The 17,213-nt window shown below is 23.5% G+C and overlaps 1 pseudogene; it reads left to right on the top strand.

The window, feature by feature from the left end:
• Nucleotides 1-1,013: 1,013 nt before the first annotated feature.
• Nucleotides 1,014-16,189, top strand: LOC112689712 (annotated as a pseudogene).
• The last annotated feature ends 1,024 nt before the right edge of the window (nucleotides 16,190-17,213 follow it).

Here is a 17,213-nt window from a genome sequence, read left to right as displayed (position 1 = left end):
TATTTAATAATTTCCTTGGCAATACAGAGTAAAGCATTAAATTATAAAATTAGGCACATAAATATACTTTTTCTAAAAATGTTTACTAACCTAATTTATTTTTTATTCAACAACCACAATTTATAAGTAAATGTAAAAAATATCATAAGTTATATTTAATTTGTTCTTTAATCACAATTATATATAATATAATTTTATAATACGATTTAAATTAACATAGTTAATGTAAAACAGTTGAGTTTTTTTTCAGTTTAACATTTATTAAAATAAAAAATTATTACACTAACTTTTTGAATTCGAAATACAAAAGGTTAAGTTAATACAATGGATAATTATTCAAAATTATTACCTTATTATGAAATTTGAAATATACTTTAAAAATTTAAAATTGTTTAAAATTATTAAACACTTTAATGGTACCTTCTATTATGTGTTATTATTACTATTCCTCCTTATAAATTTTATAACATATAATTTGAACTTTTATATTGTTGCACACATTTCTTTTAGAATAATTTATCCTCTAAAAAATCAAAAACATCAATTTTCAAGTTTCATAAAATATTATCCTATAAGACAATTGTGTTACATTAAATTATTAAATTTACCATAGTCGAAAATAAAATAATAATATATTTGTTTTCACTATTATGAGAATAAAACACGCAACTAGCATTAATATCGAATTATGGTGAGGATTTCAATATCAAAATAAATTTATTATTTATTTTCTAACTCGACTATTTGATAAATAAAATCCTAATACAATTACCAAGTAATAAAAATGTTGAAAAAAAGTTTTTTTTCCGATATTACCAGAAATAAACATGACTGCAGTTCTTTACTTGAAGAGGTAAAATAATAAACAAAATAACCATAGAAAGACAATGCTTGAGACAAATAAAAATAGATGAATCAATTACGAAGACTTATGACCTATGGTATGTTCTAAGTTATTACCAACGCACAAGTATAAAATTTGTTGGCCTTTGTTACGTGAATATTACACCGAAATGGAGATGAATTTCAAACAAGATCAGGTAGGTATTGAATACGATAAAATTGAAATATTACACAAAATATTTATGAACGCTAATGTTTGTGGTCGTCATATACCAAACACACACTTATCAAAGCAATACACAATATGACGTGTAATCAACGCATGCTACGATGTGCATGTTTAATAATACTAATATACGAGTGTACCAGAACCTACGCAGATCAGACCTAAAATATTCATAATTTCGTACAATAACAACAATATAATAAACAACAATTTTTGAATAAATATTTATAGTATGACGTGGTCGGTCCGCAATTAACCTTCTGAAAATTAATTTAAATATACTATGGAAATTATACACATTTTTATTGTACTATATACAAGTCGATTCTACGACATACGTTAAGGAGAGTAACTATTTTTGTGACTGACGAATAAGATTTTATTCCACACTAGTGAGTTTCTTAGTAAGATTAGAGGCACTACGTGGACAGACACAGTACAGACAGAAACAGGGTACGGTAGTACGTGCAATATGACATGTGAATAGACTTCAATAGCGAATACATAATAAGTCGATTACTACTAACGCATATAAACAATTCTGATACTCACGCTATATGCATATATATTGTTATAAGAAACGATATAATTGTTTAACATAATCTCATCCGGAACAACCTCAGCCACGGTGAATTGAACGCGCGATCTCGTACAACCACCTCCTCCCTCACCAAAGAACGAGGATTAAAATAAAAAAGGAAAAATCTACCGCCATCAACAACAGTCCTCCCTTACATTCCACAGCGGGCGCGTAGAAGTCGGCGACGGGCCACCTTTTGTCACATTTAATTAATTTACGATCACGATCGATCGATCGGTTAAACAACCTATTATACTATATTGTAAACCGCCAGAAAGACTATAAAGCACCCCACCGCCATTTGTATAAACATAATTAATTACCTACTACAAGAATTATATACATAAAACGGCCATTCGACTTATAAGCACATAATTGAGGTGGACTATATAGTGGGAAAAAATAAAATAAAATCGACTAACTTATACATACATCACAAACCTATTGGAGAGACTTTCTGAACACACGGATCTCCTCATTCATTCTAAGCATTTCATCATGCATCCAGATATCGTAGTGATATATCACGACCTAACCTAACCTAATCTGTATAATAATATTAATAATAATAAAAATATACTTTTTCATTATTTTAAGTGTGTTTCTCTTCATCTCCTTAAAAATATATATTACTCGGTTCAATGTCCATACACTACAATAAAACAATTACCGTTCCCTAATATCGTCAATCATAATTCTGGGAACGTAAGTCAATTAAATTTAATCTATACACATACGTAAGCATTACGTTATTTATTATCATCTCTGTATCTTACCGCTTATTATTGTTGTTTCAAAAATACATATATACTAACATGTTACGATTGACTACGATAATTTACCAATATTTTGAAAAAAGTATGCAGACATAATAAAATTGTTAATATTTTATAGGAGTATAAAATATAATATAAATTTATATTATATAAAATATAATGAATAACAAATCAAATATTAGTATAACAATAATAATTAGATTGCAAAAACAAAAACCTTAAAATAATTTTATCACATAATTTATGTGAGTTTATCAACACACCACGGAATTGTACCATTTTTATATGGCTACGACCATGCATATTTTTACATATTTACACCTCAAAGCATTAAATTATAATTCATATTTATGTTACGGTAAAGTTAAAATATCGATTAATAATAGTTTAGTTTACAAACGATCAAGTACTAAAAAATAAAAAATAGTAATCAGTAATTATAGTAAAATAAGCAATATGTAATCGTACCATATTTGACTAAATCTTAAATTACTACAGTTGTCGATAGTAGTAAAAAATGTAAAGCGCTTCCATTTTATTAATAATTAATTTTCTATATTTAATTTTCCTAAGTAAAAAATTAACTATTATCAATTTCAGTATGATAAATTAATATTATTTATTATTATCTTTTCCAAAAAATTATAATTAAATCAGTTAAGGCATACTCGTATTAATGTTGGATACTTTTTAACCAGTGCTCGAATTGGAAAAAATTAAGTAGAGGAGCTCAACCCAACAATTCGAAACCTGCGTTCCACGTGGGCAATTATTTAACACAGACCCGTATGGGGCTTTGTCCCTCACCCCTACTCTCCGCCAACCTTACATATATTTTGAATACCACATTTCAGCTAAACAAATATTTTGATTCCAAATATAATATATTTTGATAGCAATACCAACATCCAACATCTTACAATAGAAAATAAAAATAAAATAATAATTAACATAATTGTAGGCAGTTTCATGAATCGAATGATATAATCATATATTTGGTTTTTGTTTTTATATATTTTTACTCTTTAGTGCAGGCCACGGCCGAAGATTAGTCATGGTGCAGGAATTTATTTTTTTCCAAAATGCCAATATCGTCTGATCGTCAATATTAATAACAAACCGTGTAATGTATAAAGTATAATACACCAAATTCGCAGACATTGCTATTTATATTTTTCCAGAAATGACGACGTTGTCCCTTATCATAGCCACCATATAATCTTTAATTATGAAAATAGTTTTGATATTATAAATCGTAAAATTCGTTTTTCAAATTAACGTAAATTGAAATTCACATAAAAATTATTTTGGACCTCAATTAGGATGAACGTGGTGTCCCACGTATTTATACTCGTATATTTTGCAAATTCAGAAAGATCTTTTTCAACCCGCAGAAATTTGTATTTGGTATAATGTAGCGTTTTTTATTGTTGCCCCGTGGTGTCAAATTCTTAAATACGGCCCTGTCAATAGCAAAATAAGCCTAAATAACTATACGGTGAAGAGGTTTTTCAGTTTATTTTAAAAATAATTAAGATAAAATTAAAATTGTTAGGGTATTTTTATTTTATTAGCGTTTCAAATTAAAGAAATAATGAAAACTACTGCAATTTGAAAAGAGAATATATCAATACTAGTTAAATAATATTTTTAAATTAAAAGAAAATGCAATTATTTTATATAGTTTGAAGTATTATTAAAAATAAACTTTTTAACTAAATTAATGTTTTCTCTACATACACTTTAAATATAAAAAGTCAATTTTTTTACTTGTTACTTTTAACTTGTGATATTTTTATTTTTAAAAAATTATTTGATAACTTAAATAAAAAGTAACTGTAATTAAACATTAGATTTTTCCCAATATTTCTTCTAAACATAATCAAAATACGTTACATAAAACTGATCCATATTAAGCGATAAAATATGTTAATAATCGCTACACATGTAGTACATAAAATAAACCTAGTTCATAACTATTAAATACGAATAATTACAATGAGCAATAAACAACCAAGTTATTAAGTGTGGATTTCCTCAAACATTGGTACTGTAAGGCTCGAATATTCGACCATATACATTATACATTAGTTATCTAATAATAGTTTTATTAAATTTTTAAGCTATCAAATTTTTATTAAAAATATAACAAAAATAAATTTACTACAGTCTAAACGTTAATATTCAACGGCAAATAGTATTTTACTAACATTTAATAGTACAGTTACTCTTGAGTTTAAAATATGAAACACACAAAAACACTAAGTACCTACTGAATATAAACTATTATCAAACATTTAAGTTATATTTTACAGAAACAATTAATGTTATGAATGAATCGTTTTATTTATAAAACCAGAGAATAAGAATCAGAAGATTTGTATAAGAATTTGGAGAGTAAAATTCTACCTCATTAAAAATTTATTTTTTCGTTAAATCATTAAACAAGAACTAAATTAAACTAATTAAAATTAAAGTAAAACTAGACTCGTTCAAAAACCTATCAAAAATTTTTCAGTAACTACATTTATATATGATCCTATAAGACCAAACTAATAATTGGTTTCATTCTATGGCTTTAAAACCAAGGAGTCGGAGAGTAATTCTTTTTAACTGCCTACCGACGATATATAAATTTATGATTGTGTCGACTACTACAAAAAAAAATCTTAAAAATCAACATTCTCTACTAATTCAATATTGACGTCTAACGAATGAATATTACATAAGTACACGTCAATGTTTAAATTATTACGTGAATAATATGTAATTCCATTAAAATGTAATCAATTGGTTAAAAAATATTGTTATATTATCTATTCAAAATATCGTATAACTGTAGTGTATTTTACATACATACATACTATATATATATTAATTAATAATTAAAAATTATGACATAATACTATATTTTAAAAATACATTCTAATCATTAACCAAAAAGTATTGTTACTACGAACAAAAAAAAATGTTTAGAATGTTAATGATATAACTACTAATTCAAATATTTATATGTAAATGATGCATTATATATGATATGTTTATAAATAAATTTGAACTTTTAAAAGAAATATTGTTAAAATCCAACTAATTAATTCCACAATAGATACAGTGTTTTAAGGATGCTCTAATGAAAAATAATAATTAACTTAAATCTAAATACAAACCAAACATATAAATATATAATAAAGCTAATTTACTAATGGGGTTGGTTGAAATTTCATTATGGAAAAATAATTCACGTATATATTTTAAGTAAAGCTTGTTTCTTATCCCTAATAAAACTAAGATAATTTTATATCAAATAAATTAAAAATATCTGTTGTATATTGGACATAGCTTACAAAATCTATAAACTTAGATAAAAATAAATTCAAGTATGAACTATAAAAACTTCATATTATGAAACCCTGATAAGACAAATTCACTAGACTAAAACAAATTCTCATTTTAAAACAAAAAAAAAAAAAAAAAAGCACTGTTTTATCATCTTGTTTTATATATATATATACACCTTTAAAAGTATAAAAACACTTTTGGTTAACTTTAGAACCTAAAAAGCTGTAATAAAATGTAGTGTGATCTACATTCATACCTAGGACTTATTTAATTTTTATCAAAATATTTAAGCTTGGATGCGAATTTGCTTAATTGCATTTTAAAGACATCATTTATTAAATTTGATTCATTATTTTTAAAAATAAATATAAATTATTCCTTTTTTTAAATAAAATTAGGTTATTATACGTCATTATATATTAGGTTGATTATTAAAATAATTATTTTCTTTTAGTTATTAATTCACATAAAAAATGAATATTTAATTAATAAATAAAAAAGGCGAAATTCCTAAGTCTAATAAAACTCCTAAGTCGGCTGAGATACATTGAGGATCAATGATATTGCTGTACTTGGTTCTTTGCTAACTTGGACTTTAAACTTGAAACCAATATATTAACCATATATATATTAACCATTATTCTAAAAAATATGATTGTGAACGAATGTTCAGGTGAATAAGTTAATATTTTTTATAGATGAGATACAAGGAGGATCAATAGTGTTGCTGTATTTGGTGTTTTGCTAACTTGGTCTTTTAACTTGAAACCAATACACCATTATTCTCAAAAATATGATTGTGAATGAAAGTTCAGTTCAATTAATATTTTTATAAATGGTTAACATAGTAAAATAACTTAAAATAATAATAATAATAATATAATGAAAATAATAATAATAATAATGATAATCTATAATCTCTTTATAAGATAGATTGAACTTTTTATGGTATGTTTTAACTTAAGCAAAAAGAAAAAAACATCGACAATTTCTAATGACTATAAATAACATTAATTTAATTTAAAATATTTCAAAACTATGAAATGTTTTAACTAAATAACTAATATAATTTAACCGAAATTCGTTAAAATATCCAATTTGAAATTTTTTTTTTTTTTGTTAATCAATAATAAATATCTAAAAGAAAATAAATATCACATTTTCAGAACTTTTTATCTCACCAAAATTATTTTTTAGAAATCTTCGAAAAAAAAAATAACTATAAAAAAAAATTTGAATTTTCTATAAATAGTTCTAAAGTTTTGACAATCATACCATCTATCAAAAAAAATGTATAACCATTCATTTAATTATAAATATATTTATATTTACATACATAAAAAAAATTACCCCTAAGTACAAATTATTACACATTTTCTATTTTTTACCTTTAATTTAATGAGCTTTTTTTTTGTCAAAATCATGTACAGACAAAAAAATACATAAAATACTTATAGTTATAAATAAAACCAACACATTTCGCGTTTTACTAAAAATTTAAAATTTGTATAACATTAAGTCTTCAAATAATACAGGAGGTGTAATACATCAAATTAAAAGATAACAACACACATATAAAATTATATACTTGTATAAGTATTAATGAACTTAAAAACATTGACAAACACTATAATAAAAATATAAATTATGGTTGGTATTTTAATAAATATTATTAATTTGAACTTTAAAATAAAAATATATTAATTATATATTTATCACATAGGTTTTTTTTTTTTTTATCAAGTTATCTTTAATTGCATAGCTGTATGCATTTATAATATTTAACTATGAAGTTATAATATATGAACCAAGTGGTGGCTATTAGTATTTGCAAGTGAAGCAATGAAATGGAGGAGCTTCATAGTGACCTAATAATAAAAAAAAATTATTAGTAGCATTTTTATGTTTGTACTACTGTATAAATTATAAAGAGAAAACTATTATTTGTATTGTTAAATAATAATTTGTAGTTATTATGCATCATCAATAATACATCATAATTAATTATATTGACAATATAGATAAGAAAATAATTACCACGTATAATAATTTTATATTAATGAAGTGGTTACTCTGATACGGTCTCCTTTTTCCTTACTTCAATAGACTAATATACGAGATGGCCTCTCTATATATTCTTACTCTATGATATGAACCATACACAATGATAGCTTAGATTTCATAAGCTATCATAAATATTAAATGCATTAAGATTATTTGATCCATACAACGGAGAATATTAAGAATATTTAGCTTATATTTATTATGTATCACAAAAAATATTAATGTTTTAAGTAAGTAGTTATTTCAAACTGCCAGGGCGATGCCCAAGAAATGGTTTTATGGGTTCATATCAGCCCAAAATTCTCCATCTTAATTTTTTAACCTGATTTTTTTATAAAATAAAAAACATATAAATATAGCACATTCACAATGAAATATAATTTTGTTCATAAATATTTTTACTAAACAATTATGCAAATATTGCATTTAATTTTCTAATAATCAACATGGTCACTTAAGTTATGAACATAAGGATTTTTAATTTCAAATGTTAGAAATACTAAATCAAATTTTAATTCCCATCAAAAATTATCATAAACTATGAAAGAAAACTAACGATATTCATTCAATTATTTCAAATAAATAATAAAATGTAACCAAACAATTAAATTCAGAATCGATAAGCTATATAAAAAGCTATGTTCGGGAATAAAAACAATTATTCTATATGGTCGTTTTAAACTACCAAAGAGGAAAAAATGATTCAGGTAATTAATCAATCAATACTGCAGAGAAAAATATATTCGAATGAAAGTTTTGCAACCTTTAAAAATTTAGAGCGAATTCCGGTGATAACATTTGAAAAAGGGGGCAGAAAATTTTAATGATCAATATAGGACCACAAAAATACTAAATATGCTGATTGAAATTTGCAGTCAAAGAATTACTGAACTTTTTCAAGTTTACGTGGCTTAAAACATATTTCAGATCAACTACCGGTGAAAATTAACTAATATGATTAGCTCTTCTATTAATCCACAATGGTATACCAGAAACCCAGATAAAAAAGCAGTATTAAAATTGCTTCATCTTCAAATAAGAGTTTTCTTACAATATATATATACCAGTAAAAGCTATGAAGTTATAACTTTATAAAGTTAACTCTTAAAATAGTTTTCATACTTGATAATCGAATAAATTCATTACGATTTTTTATGTATAAATTTATTCAGGTTATACCTACTTATTTCTATAGTATAATTGAAATTCAAACTAACGTTAAAATATTAAAACCCCCCTCAAAACCAAATCCTGGATATCCCCTTATAAACCGTATAGGTACGTATATATATATATTTATTTATATTTTTAAAATTAAAATAAATATTTATTCGACTTTACATATGAATTTATCTATCTTCAGTTATATTTTTTAAAATAAAAAATTAATAATTCATATGAAAAATAATTATGTAATGATATTATACCTACTTTACACTTCAAATCGCGGAAAACACACCTATACAAAATCGTATTATAATTTCTCATGTTTTTGCACAAAAGCACTTGTTTTTTTCTGTGATACATACGAGTTACTTGAACAAAACGAACTTTTAAGTTTTCAAATAAATACCTATTTATTTAAAATTGATACTTATTTCAAAATAAATAATACGTATTTAAATACATAATACAAAATAATATTTATAAATATTTTAGAAATCATTTTAGTAATAATAATTTAACTTAATTAAAAGTACAAATAACGGAGAATATTGATTAATCAGTTTTTTTCTGCCCAAAATCGAAATAACTCAAGTTATAATAGATAATAAATAAATGTGGTTTTAATGGTATATTTGCAATACTACTAAAATACTTTTTATAAAATATTTATTGTTTACCTTATGTAATTCATAAAAAGTAATAATTACACTTTTATAAACAAAAAAATTATTTAAAAATAAAGAAGTTTTTAATATCAGAAATAAATTATATTTAAAATACAATGAAAAAATTTCAATTTATTATACATGCTGAGTATTTTTTTTTAAAAATAAAATAAATTTATTAATTTTTATAATATAACTAATATTATCATATTATTAGTATTAAGGTGTTTAATTATATAATCATTTAAAACCATTTACGTGTTTTTATTTTATTTCATTCATTCTAATTTATATATTAACCAAAAACTTTTATCTTACTCATCTAGATAAGTTTTTTTAATATAACTGCATGATTATCAAAATATAATAATATTAATAATAATAATAACTTTTAGGATAATTATGATACTTTTTTTAGAGAAATCAACCTTACAAGACCTTACACGTTTGAACTTTTTTTTAAGTTAGAAAAAAAATTAATTGATAACTAATATAATGATATAGTTCGTAATTTAAAAAAAAAATACACTTAAATACTTAGCAGATGTACCTGAATAAATTAAATTATGTAGACATATCCTGTTTATGTTAAGCTAGTACTACCTATGGTTATATAATGATATTGTAAAACCTAATATATTTGTCAATTCAGTCTCCTGACATTTTTATAATCTAACCGTTCATAACTTAACATATTTTCGATTAATTTGAAATTTCTAATTTATCGTTTCAATTTTTTGCAATTATACTGAGCACATAGTTTTATTAACATGATGTTTCATTGCATACTAAAGAAATAATTGGCGATTAAATTGATAAGAGAAATAACAATAAATTATAGCTCTTATAACAATTAGTAGCTCTTCTGTAACTATAATTACTTGCAAGTCAACCTACATTTTTCACAACACATTTCAGGCTATGTTTTATTTTTATTGCAAGATTCATATAACTAAACATTCAAACTTTATATTACGTACAATAAGGCAAAGCAATTTATAAGAGCATAATACAAATATTAAACAATTTTATAACGTTATTATATAATTAAATAATCAATAATGATATTGAATCAGCATGTTATCTATAATTTAAAATTGTTGAGGGGTTAATAATAAACTGATTTTAAAAGACTAGCTATTGTAATATAATTTAAACACTAATATTATAAAATACCCGTCAACGGTAAGATTTTTTTTTTTTTTGGTTGGTGAAACTAAATTAACAATTTTATTAGCAATAATCATTAAAACATTTAAAAAAAACTAACTGAACTCGTAATGAAACCAATATTTTTCATTATTATATTTAATAATGATACAGTGATAAATAAAAACACATAACTATTTCAATGCATTACTATCTGATGACTGCTATGGCTAAGAACACAGCCATGAAATTGAATCATTATCCCAACTGTAGGTACACTTACTGATAATTACAAAAATTAATAACTATATATACTAAATAGATAATATTTTACTTCTATAGAGCATCTAAACTATACTTTATTCATATAAAATAAATTTTTTTATAAAGATTTATAAATAATGTTTTTACAGAAGTATTTAAATTATATAAATAACATGGATAACGTAATTTGAAGCATATAGTATTGCACTCTGAATTTTATTTACTGTAATTTATAAATAATAATCAAGTATACAACTGCAATAGTCAATCGTTCCTAACAGAAGTATTAAATCCATATGTAGATATTGAATAAAAATTATATGACGATTAAAATTAAATTGCTGATGCATAATTTAGTTAAATATATTTATTACATTTTGGTTACATTGAAGTCTGATGGAAAAATTTTTCCAGTAGCTACTTTTTCCTCATTTTTAATACCAATTTTGAACTATATATTTTATTATCTAGATTATATTTATTAATTTTATCTCTTATTAAATAAGATGACAAATTTTGTAACCATGGCCTACACAAATGAAAAAAACCATTTTCGAGACATTTACTGAATGTTTATATTACTACCAATTGAAATAGAAAAAAAATTGTTAAATCAGGTATAATACATGAAACGTTATAACGTAGTCTTATTTATCTATATCATTTGTAAAAAAAAAAAAAAAAAATGAAGATGATGTAATATACAAATGATCCATTGTCGGCTTTTGAACTTTGAAAAACGTTTTGTACGTCCAAAAAACCACCCACAGGGCTCAATTTATACTTTATTCTCTACGCGGTTTTGGCCGACAATTAAAATATTTAATATTGCTTGTATACATCTATACCAGATAAGCTATAGAAAGACGAGATCGCTGAGGTCAAATAATTATTATAATACACACCAAGAGCCTCACCCGAATCACTCCAATTCCTTTTGTCTACTTTAACCCTTTATCTAACCAAAAGACGATTGTATTTTTTATACCATTAATCCAATTACATACACAACAACCATTCAAGTCTCCATAATAATTGGCCACTGTCCCAAGACAAAAATATCCATCCATGAAAATTAGCCTACGGAAGACCTTCTTTCATTTAGAGAAATAACCTAAGCCCCCTATACTTATACGTGACGGTTTGGAAAAGATAGAAAAAAACATTTGGGATTCCAATCAAACGTTTATAACGTCCATTGAATAAAACTATTTAAGGCATTCATATTAATACATACAGGTATACTTCCACTTGTCATAGGATATTAAAATCAAAAACTCTAATACATATCTGTGATAGTAACCTAATGTATAACTTCCAATGCAATATCAGGACATTATATTTTTATTCATAATTACTAATAAATCGCATTAATAGTATATTCTTAGAGATAGTAATACGCATATCATGCTAATACGCAGTATATATTTCTACCAATACACGGAAAAAAAAATTTTGTTACAGTAAATAATTAGAAATATTATAGATAACACTATAATGTGTAACTATTGTTACACCGCCCATAATGTTATATTAGAATTACCGAAAGTGAATTGTTAACTTATTATAGATGGGGCAACAATATTGTATAGTAGGAAAAAAAATATAGCTATAATGAAGAGAATTATTTAAAATGGTTGTAATACATTCAGCTTAAACTTTTGGTTGTTACAAGTATAAAATAATCTTGGACATTTGATAAACGATTTTATTTACTTAATATTCACGATAACAAGTTCAAAAATAACCCGAGATAAATACTAATAAAACAACGGGAAACCCAATTTCCCTCCTCCCATCACTCCGGGATTAATATTTACGAATTATGGCGACAATAACCATACGCCCATCGATACATGCAGCAGACATTATTATTGCCATATTATTTCAATCTAAATATTCACAGTCGTTTGTACTTGTTATTTGTATTTTATTCTGATTTTAAAGTTTTGATGACCATCTAGTGCTTTTTTTATGTATAGTAGTTTTAAAAGTATACAATTTTAATTATTTTTAAAAACGGATCAGCTCGTACTTAATATTTTAACGGATTTACGAATACCGGAACAGATTATTGAAGAATTTAAAGGTGAGTTTTTATAAATTAATTTTAAATTTGGTAGATATACACGTACTTATAAATAATTATATTTTCTAGTACATAAAGATTAAAATTAGGTCCTTTGTCTGGTTTAGGTATGTCTACTAGAATTTTAGTTAATTAACATAGTAATCAATCATATATCTCGTAAATTAAATTAAATTAATTAAAAAATGTGTACAGAGAGGCTTACCTAAATTAAATATAATCAAAAATACTAATTTAGGAATACATAAAATAAAATATATTATTTTATGATGCCTACTAATCTAAAATCCCATTTTGATTACAAATATTTAATAAACAATGTTTAGAACAAATTGATGAAAGTTTTAAAAGTTTGACTGAGTCTATGGTGAAAAAATTTGTTCCACAAATAGGATTACGATCTAAAATTTTTAAAAAAATTGAAGAATTAAAATATACTGCCAGAAATTCCTACAATGGACAAACTAATTTAAGAGATCAAGATATGGTGACTCTTTGTAAACCTAAGTGGCCCAATTCAAATGCCATCAAGTACAATAGATGATACAAATGTATAAAATTTTAACTTTCTGTAATAATAAAATAAATCTTAATTTTAATATTTTCATTTAATTTTATTATAAGGGAATTGGAGCAAAATAATTAAAAGCTATTTTTATAAAATATCATGATGAAAAAATCATTCTGAAAAATTATGAAATTCATAATGAGCTTATTAGTCACACAAGAAATAAATTAAGCCATTTAATAATTAGTCATTATTTTAGCTTAAATTCAGAGAATAAAATATCCACAGATATATTAAAGAAATAATCTCGAGCTATAGCATTACTCTTCCCTGTCAAAAGCAAAGAAACATATACCCATACAACTAATTCCTGCTCGTAGTAAATTATGGGATAAATATTTCAATTTGCAAAGGGAAATTAGAAATAACACTAAGTATAATATAATAAATGAACTAGATACAATAAATCAAGAATAGTTATAAATAGGGCTCGGGACTTCTAGGAACTTGCATGTTTTTAAATAATGATCAAAAATATAGCTAAGTAATATATAAATTTGTTTCAAAGCAATACAAGTTTATATTTAAAATTTATAGTTGCATATTTTGCATATTTGACCATTTTTTATTTTATAAATGCATATTTGACAATTATTCATATGAAGTTTTTAAATTTTATAAAAAAAAAATATAATTTATTTCTTCATATATCACGTGACTTGGACATCAAAGTGTCTTGTTGGTGCACTAATTGAATGCATTAAAATAATTAAAACTATAAAAAACGTATACATTCTGCAAAAATTGAAGAATCTGCACAAGCTAACTACAAAAAATTTCGAACATTTTAAATGGAAAAATGAATCTATGGATAGATTGCCTGCAGATAGTAGTGACCTACAATTTTTTAAGTTTGCACCAATAATTTCCGTAGACGTGTAACGTTCCTTTTCTAAATATAAAATTATTTTGGCTGATAACAGGCAGTCATTTAATCTTCCAACTTAAGAAAATATCTTATAGTCCAATGCAATGCTCAAGGTTAGAAGAATTATAACTATATTAAAAATAAAAAAAATGTTTTCAATTTAATTTATTTTTAAAACTATTTTAAGTATTTTGTTTTAGATAAAAACTCAATGTAAGATGAAAAAAAATTTGAAAAAAAAAAAAATTATCTCAGATCATCATATCTATCATATATAAAAATATTATTAAATTTATTATTAATAAAATTTTTTTATTGAATTAATTATTACAAATATAATTTTTTTAAATACATATTTTAATAGCATATTTATTGATTCTTTAAGGCATAAATGCATACATATTTTAAGGTTTTTAAGGGCATGAAGTCCCTAGCCCTAGTTATAAATAATAAAGGTATCCATTCTAATATAATTCTGATTTTTTCAATTATTTTATTTAATTAGTTTTAATTTTTTTTTTTATTGTTGCTTAGAACTATTTGAAGAAGATATAGTATGGTTAAAGAATAATAGTGTTCCATGGGATCTTGTGAACATAAAATGGAAAAATAATTTTAAATCAAGATATTCTTTGCTAATTGGAGTAGAAAACAATTATTACCTAACTGATTATCCTACTTTAAAATGTTCACTTGGGTTTACTTTGATTAGAATAAACAATTGTATTAATAAGCAGTTTAGAGTACTTATAATTATTATAATATTGATTGTATTAATTAAGTACCTTAAATCTAGACCGAAATCTAAACCTTTAATCTACCATATAATTCTAGATTGCATTGGATTTTGAAGAATTATATCCTGGAAAAAATCTTATACTTTTTAATAAGTTTGACTTATTTAAAAATAAATTACCAACATAGGTATATGAGAAAATTTAATATCAAGGGAGTTGACCAACAAGTTGATATAATTCTAAATTCTACAGAATTAGGTTAATTTATTATCAATTAATTAAAATAAAAAACATAAAAACATTTTAAATACACATAATTAATTACATATACTTTGAATAATTTATAGGAAATGCAGTAAATATTGCTGCTCTTAAAATTTTTGTTCAATTATTTAAGCCAGTAATACTGGAAGTTTAAAAACTACCTGTTTCAGGCCATCCAAACTAGAAATACAACAATCATTTGTATACTATATCAATGTAAGTTATTTAATTATTATTAAATAAAATATATTATATGAATTCGTTTTTCACAGAATTTATCTCAGTTAATAGAACTCGATAATGAAAAATCAAATAGGGCCTACAGAATGGGACAATAATTACAACCTTGTATGATATTTGTTGAAACTGATGGGCAAGTAATACCTTTTTTAGTTATTATTAACAAATATTTTTATAAAGTTGAAAGTGCACTAAAAGCGGTTGTTATTTGCTTCACATCTTTTTTTGTATTTCATTTTAAATACACGTCAGAAAATGTACAAATATGGTACTTCATTCAAAAATATATGTACAATATTGTAGCTTAACATATGACAAGAGTTTTCAATCAGGTAATAATATGATTCAAGAATTAAGTAACTGTTCATTTATATTTAAGTAGTATTTTTCTATTAATTAATTTAAACTAATTTTCTTATTAATACACTTAAACACTTAAACACTTCAAGAATTATAATGTTATATTAAATAGTTATACTTAATTATTTATTTATTTATTTTTTTTTTTATTTGATTTTGTTTACTGAAAAGTACTCAGTATTAGTTAAATAAATAAATATATACATATATATACATATATTTATTTATTTATTTATTCTTCCAGTATCATGCCTAATTGTTTTGTTTGTTTAAGTAATTTTAATTGTCCCATAGATATGTTTAGACATATTAAGTTATTTTATGTTTTTGATACAAAACTGAGTATAAGTGTTTAGAACTCAACTGTCATAGAATTTATAGTTCATTTGATTCATTAAGTAAATATAGGTGATAACTTATGAATACAATCAATATTAGGATTCAGTGAGTTTCATGACTAATTTTTCTTGTAAATTCTAGTGTTCTAAATTAAATTGTAGCTATTCAGTTATTCAAAATGATAGTAAATTAAGAGATGAGAAAAATTATTTACAAGACTTTATTACTGATAACATATCTGTGACAGGTATTAAAGAACCATGTGTATGGAATCAAATTGATGGGTTTCATGCAGTTTATAATTATTCAGTAAATTTAATGTATGATATTCTAGAAAGTGTATGTTCGTATGATATTTCTAATAAATTATATGAATTTATTATAAATTTTAAATATTTTTCTTTGGAAAAATTAAATAATCGTATTCAATATTATAATTATGCTTCTCTTAAGATTCAGAATAAACCAAATGTAATATCATTCATATTTAATTTAATTTAATAAAAAAAAATAAAATATCAGCTAGTGAAATGTATTGTTTTAGCCAACATTTAGATGTAATGGCGATTTAATCCCTATTGATTCTAAAATTTGGTAACCACCTATATTATTTAGAAAAATTATTGAGATAGTGACTTTAAAACTAATACAACCAGAATATGCATTACTTTTAAC

This window comes from Sipha flava, unplaced genomic scaffold, assembly GCF_003268045.1.
Source record: "Sipha flava isolate LNK unplaced genomic scaffold, YSA_version1 46_pilon_pilon, whole genome shotgun sequence".
Lineage (NCBI taxonomy): Eukaryota > Metazoa > Arthropoda > Insecta > Hemiptera > Aphididae > Sipha > Sipha flava.
Note: the sequence above shows the minus strand (reverse complement) of the source record. Positions and strands in the feature narration are given on the sequence as shown.